Source organism: Trachypithecus francoisi, unplaced genomic scaffold (genome assembly GCF_009764315.1).
Source record: "Trachypithecus francoisi isolate TF-2019V2 unplaced genomic scaffold, Tfra_2.0 Contig01676, whole genome shotgun sequence".
In the NCBI taxonomy this organism is placed as follows: Eukaryota; Metazoa; Chordata; class Mammalia; order Primates; family Cercopithecidae; genus Trachypithecus; species Trachypithecus francoisi.
In genome coordinates this window covers 246,712-253,443 of record NW_022681448.1, presented here as the reverse complement: position 1 = coordinate 253,443, position 6,732 = coordinate 246,712, and positions in this window count along the sequence as shown.

The following is a 6,732-nucleotide window of genomic DNA, read 5'->3' as shown; positions in this document are numbered from 1 at the left end:
AAGGAGCCTGAATAGCCAAGGCAATCTTAAGGAAAAAAAAAAAAGCTGGAGGAATCATGCTAGCCAACTTTGAACTATACAACAGGGTTACAGTAACCAAGACAGCATAGTACTGATACAAGAACAGCCACATAGACCAGTGGAACAGAATCGAGAAATCAGAAATAAGACCACACACCTATAACCTTCTGGTCTTTGACAAACCTGACAAAAACAAGCAACAGGGAAAGGATTCCCTGTTTATAAATGGTGCTGGAATAACTGGCTAGCCATATGTGTGAAACTGAAACTTGACCCTTTCCCTACGTCATATGCAAAAATTAACTCAAAATGGATTAAAGACTTAATGGTAAAACCCAAAACTATGAAAACCCTGGAAGACAACCTAGGTAATACCATTCAGGGAATAGGCATTCGTGAATATTTCATTGCAAAGATGCCAACAACAATGGCAACAAAAGCAAAAATTGACAAATGGGATGTAATTAAACTAAAGAGCTTCGGAACAGCAAAATTAACAGGGTAAACGGACATCCTATTGAACAGGAAAGACTTTTTGCAAACTACGCATCTGAGAAGGGCTTATATCCAGCATCTATAAAGAACTTCAACAAATCTATAAGAAAAAACAACCAACCACATTAAAAAGCGGGCAAAGGACATGAACAGACACTTTTCAAAAGACACACACGTGGTCAACAAGCATATGAAAAAAAGCTCAACATCACTGATAATTAGGGAAATGCAAATCAAAACCACAATGAGACAACATCTCACACCAGTCAGAATAGCTATTATTAAAAAGTCAAAAACTAAGAAACGCTGGCCAGGTTGTGGTTTATTTTTCATTTTTCATTTTTAACACAGGGTCTCATTTTATTGCCCAGGCTGGAGTGCAGTGGCTCCATCTTGGCTCATTGAGACCTCTGCCTCCCAGGCTCAAGCTATCCTCCCACCCCAACCTCCCAAATAGGTGTGACTACAGGCATGTACCACCATGCCCAGACAATTTTTATATTTTTTTTGCAGGAGAAAAAGGAATGCTTATACACTGTTGGTGGGAGTGCAAATTAGTTCAACCATTGTGGAAAACAGTGTGGCAATGTCTCAGACACCTAAAAAAAGAATGATCATTTCACCCAGCAATCCTATTACCGGGTATATACCCAAAGTTCTGTCACAAAGACGCATACATGTGTATGTTCATTGCAGCCCTATTCACAATAGCAAAGACATGAGCATTCAAGCAGCTTTATTTGTAATAGCTAAAATTTTAAAACAAACCTCATACCCATCAACAGGTATATAAACTCTGCTATGAAAGTACAATTGAGTATTACTTAGCCAAACAAAAAGGAATGAACTATTTGTGCACACAACGATATGAGTCTCAAAAGTTATCTTCAGAAAATACACTGAAAAGAAGATATTTTGTATGACTCTGTTTTTATAAAAGTCTAGAAAGCAATGCATAGTAAACTACAGATTAGTAGTTGCCCAGGGACGTGGTTGTGGGAGGGGGAGGAAATAGAGATTATAGAGTAGCCATAAGGAATGTTGTGGGGATTGTATTTGTTAACTTGATTGTGATGGTGAATTCAAAGTTTCGTGTGTGTGTGTCAAACTTATCAAGTTGTACATGTTATATATGTATAGTTCATTCTATATCACTTCTTGCTAAATATCAAAAACTGTATTTCTGTGGTCTGAATGTTGATGTCTCTTCCAAATTAATATGTTATGACCTAGCACACAATGTGATAGTATTAAGAAGTGAAGCCTTTGAGAAATGATTGAGTCAAGAGATCTTCAACATTGCAAGTGGAATCAATGTCCTTATAGAAGAGGCTGAGTGAGACACTTTCACCCTTCTGTCATGTGAGGACATAGCTAAAAAGGTGCCCTCTTGATGCAGGGGGTGAGCCCACACCAGACACTGAATTTGCTTGCACCTTCACCTTGATCTTGAAATTTTCAGATTTTGGAACTGTTAGCAGTAAATTTCTAGTTTTTGTAAATTACCCAGTCTAAGGTACATTTTTATAGCAGGCCTAGTGTCCACAAGGGCTGGACTGCGTATACATATATAATCTTACATAATATGTATGTATTTTAAGAGACAGTGTCAGACTTGATGATAAATCAAGGTTTAATTATATGCTTTCAATAAGAGAAAACTTTAGGTTCAAAGTAACAGAACTTTGAATGTAAAAGGATGGAAAGTTATAACAGGCTGACCATAACTATATGGGAGCTGGACCAGCTATATTATTATCAGACAAAATAGACTTTAATAGGAGAAGTGTTACCAGAGGTTTGGTCCAGGTCCCGTTGCTTGCGGCACAGAAAGCCAATCACTGAGATGGCAAGTGTTGCCAGGGAAGAAGGCTTTACTATTTTATGGGTGATGTCAGCCAGAGAGAAGGGAGCAAAACCTCAAATCCGCCTTCCTTCTCTGACCAAAGTTAGGTTTTTATATATCTAAGAAGGAAAACAGGAGGGACAAGGAAGAAGAGTTGATCAACAGTCAGCAGTGATCCAGCATAGCACTGTAACCACGTGCGGAAAGACAGAATTAGGGAGGGGAGAGAAAGGAATTGATCAACAGGCAATGATTCTTCTTATTGTCCAGGTGCAGTGATCTGGAAATCCTTACCTCCCTGAAATCATCTGGGAGGTCTGATGGTCAGTTTTCTGAGAAAAGATGCAAGTTTAAAATTGGGCCAACTTCAGTGTTAGTAGAGAAAAAGAGAGACATTCACAATGATGAAAGAGTTAATATATCAGTAATCTAATAACAAGTACCTATGCATAGGCACTTAACAACAGAGCCTCAAATTACATGAAGTAGAAATTTTTAGAATTAAAAGATAAATTGACAACTCAACCTTCAATATGGAGATATGAATCCAGCTTTCTCATAGTTGACAGGAGAATTAGGCAGAACAAATTAAGGGTATAGAAGACTTGAACACTTTCAGTTACCTCGATCTTATTGTCACTTATAGAATGCTCCACTAAGTAATAGCAGAATACACATACTTTTCAAGTACAACTGGAACATTCTCTTGGGTACAGCATATGCTAAACTCCATGACAAATTTTAATAAGGTAAAATACATTAAAATCATGCCAAAAGTATGTTCTCTGAATAAAACAACTGAATTAAATTTGAGACTCCCCAAATATTTGCAAACTAACCAATATGCCTCTAAAAAACTAATTAGAAGAATTTACAAGGTAAATAAGAAAATATTTTGAATTTTGTAAAAATGAAAACAGCATATCAAAATTTATGAATGGCTTTTAGAGAAGTGTTCAAAAGAAAATTTAGAGCATTAAACACTTAGAAAAAAGAAAGATTTAATATTAATTATCTAAGCTATAACTTCAACAGTAGAAGAGCAACTTATATGCATAGTAAATAGCAAGAAGGAAATCATCAGAAATGAAATAATTAAAATAGAGAAGGAAAAATAATGGAGAAAAACAATAAAATCATAGTTAATCCTTTAAAAAATTCAAAAAAAATACAGCTTTATATAGACTTACCAAAAAAAGTGAATAAACATATATTACCAAAATCAGAAATAGAAGGGGGTACATCTGTAACAACTTTACAGGAATGAAAATGATTATAAAGAAACACTGTGAATGACTTATGCCAATAAATTAGACAACATTGGAAAAAATGTATACGAAGACGTAAGTTACCTATAATAATTCAAGAAGCAATGGAAAGTCTCAGTAAATCTGTATTCAGTAAATAAACTAAATTAATAATTAAAATCTTCCCCCAAAGACAAGCCCAGTCCTCAGAGGCTTCAGTTGTGTGCTCTCACATTTATAAAGAACTACATAAATTCTTTCAGACAGTAGAGGAGGAAAAAACTTTTTAAACTTAACATTGAACCCCGATAAAACAACTATACCCTATAACCCTGACAAAACAAGTATAATACTGAAACAAAAACACATCAAAGACATCATAGGAAAAGAAAATAACAGTTCTATATTCCTCATTAACTAATTGCAAAATCCTTAACAAACTTTTAATAAAATGCCTATCAATGCCTGTAATCCCAGCACTTTGGGAGGCCGAGGTGGGTGGATCAAGAGGTCAGGAGACTGAGACCATCCTGACTAACACAGTGAAACCCTGCCTCTGCTAAAAATACAAAAAGTTACCCAGCATGGTGGCAGGTGCCTGTAGTCCCAGCTACTTGGGAGGCTGAATGGCTTGAACCCAGGAGGCGGAGCTTGCAGTGAGCCAAAATCGTGCCACTGTACTCCAGCCTGGGCAACAGAGTGAGATTCCACCACAAAAAAAAAAAAAAGTGCCTGTCAATACCTAAAACAAGATGATAGGTTATGACTAAATGATAGTAATCCCTAGAAGCTAAGGTTGGTTTAACATCTGAAAATCAATTTAGTGCACCATGATAGTAGAATAAAAGGCAAAAAAAAAAAAAAAAAAAAACATGATTATCTCAATGGACACATTAAAAAACTGAAGAAATTAAACATTTATGATAACAATCCCTAACAAACTTGGAACAGAGGTAACATCCTTAAACTAGCTAAGTGCATCAATGAAAAAACTACAGCTAACATCACATTTAATGCTCAAAGACTAAATGCCTAAGAGTACAGATTTGAAAGGAAGAAGTTCAACTGTCATTGCTTGCAGATTACATGATTTTGTGCACAGAAAACCCTGAGGATTCTGCAGAAAAACTACTACAGCTAGTAAATAAGTTAGCAAGTTTGCAAGACACAACATCTATGCTATTTCTATATGTTAACATTCAAAGAGTCAGAAAATGGTAATGATACAATTCCATTTACAATAGCTTTAATACTTATAAATACATTTTAATTTAAGTAGTATAAAAGCTTTACATTAAAAGTCTAAAAATATTACTAAAAGAAATTAAAGAAAAAATATGTAAGTGGAGAGATGTAGCAAGTTCATGTATTAAAAGACATGATATTACTTAGATAAGTCTTCTCCTTAAATTGATACATAGATTCAACACAAAATCTCAATAAATTTTGTAAAAATTCACAAGTTGATTGTAAAATTTATATATAAATGCAGAAAACCTAGAAGAGTCAAAATATTTTTGAAAATGAATAAAGTTGAGTGACTTATACTACCTGATTCCTAAAGGTACTATATTGCTACAGTAATGAAACATTGTAGCATTAGTTGTGAATATTTACACATTTATATCATGGAACAATTTAGGGAGTCCAGAAATAAACTCTTAATTTTGTGGTCAATAGGCTGCTAAAAGGCGTCAAGACTAGTTTAATGAAGAAAACATGCTAGTTTCAACAAATGCTGCTGAAAAAAATGGATATCTGTATGTAGAAATATGAACTTACACCCTTCAAACCATAACAAAAAACTTATTAAAAGGTATCATTATTGTATATTTAAGTGCTAAAGCTATAAAACTTTGAAAATTAAACATTGGAAAAGTATTTGTAACCTTAGGTTAGGAAAATACTTTTTCACATAAGACACTAAAGGCATAGCCAATTAAAAATAATAAATTAGACTTCTGAATATTTAAAACCTTTTTTTCTCCAAAAGACATGATTCAGAAAATGAAAATTGAAGAGGCTTGCAGGAAAATGGTTGCAAAAATTATCTCATAAAAGACTTGTTATACAGACATACAAAAAAAGCTCCTGCAACTCAGTATCCAGAAGACAAATAAATTAAAAAATAGCTGGACATTTTACAAAAAAAAAGCTAATATAATTATGTTTGAATAGATAAGAAAATATGAAAATATGTTCAACATCATTAAACATTAATGAAAACCAAAATTCTATATCATTACATACCCACCATCATATCTACAATTTAAAAATCTGACAGCAACAAATGTTGACAATGATGTGGAGGAACTGGTGCCCTCCTATAATATTGCTGAAGGGAAAGTATAATAATATTATAATTTTGGGAAAAACTTTGACAGTTAAACATTATTTACCATATGATTTAGGAATTTCATGTCAAGGGTGTACCCAAGAGAAATGGAAACATATGTCTACTCAATGACACGTAAGCAAAAGTTTATACTAACGTTCTTTATAAAAGTCGAAGACCAATAACAATTCAGATGTCCATCAATTTGTTCATGGAAACATACAGATATTTCTGTATAATGGAAAACTACTTGGAAATAAAAAGAAATAAACTATTCATATATAAAACAATACAGATTATTACCCAAAATATTGTACTAAGGGAAAGAAACCAGAAAAAAAAGCAAATTATATATGGTAATAGTCATAAGAAAGATTAGGAAAGGCAGATTTATATAGACAGAAAACAGATCTAAAGTTTTCTGGGGCTGATATTAAAAACAAATTGATTGCAATAGACACACAGCTTCTTACGATGATGAAAACATTCTAAAATTGAATTGTGATAATCATACAACTGTATAGATTTATTAAAAATTATTAAACTGTACAGTTACAAAGGGTGAATGCTTTCTATTTAAATAAAGTTGTTAATTTTTTATCCTACCTCTTAAAAAATTTAACAAAGTTGAAAAAAATATTAAAATTCTCAGGGTACCAACAATAAAACTAATAAATTGTTACATATTAATTTTTTTAGAAAATTGAAATGAAGGAACTTAATTGCAAATAATATTTAACAAAGACATAGATTGTCAAAAAAGCATACATTAACCACAAGATTCAGAT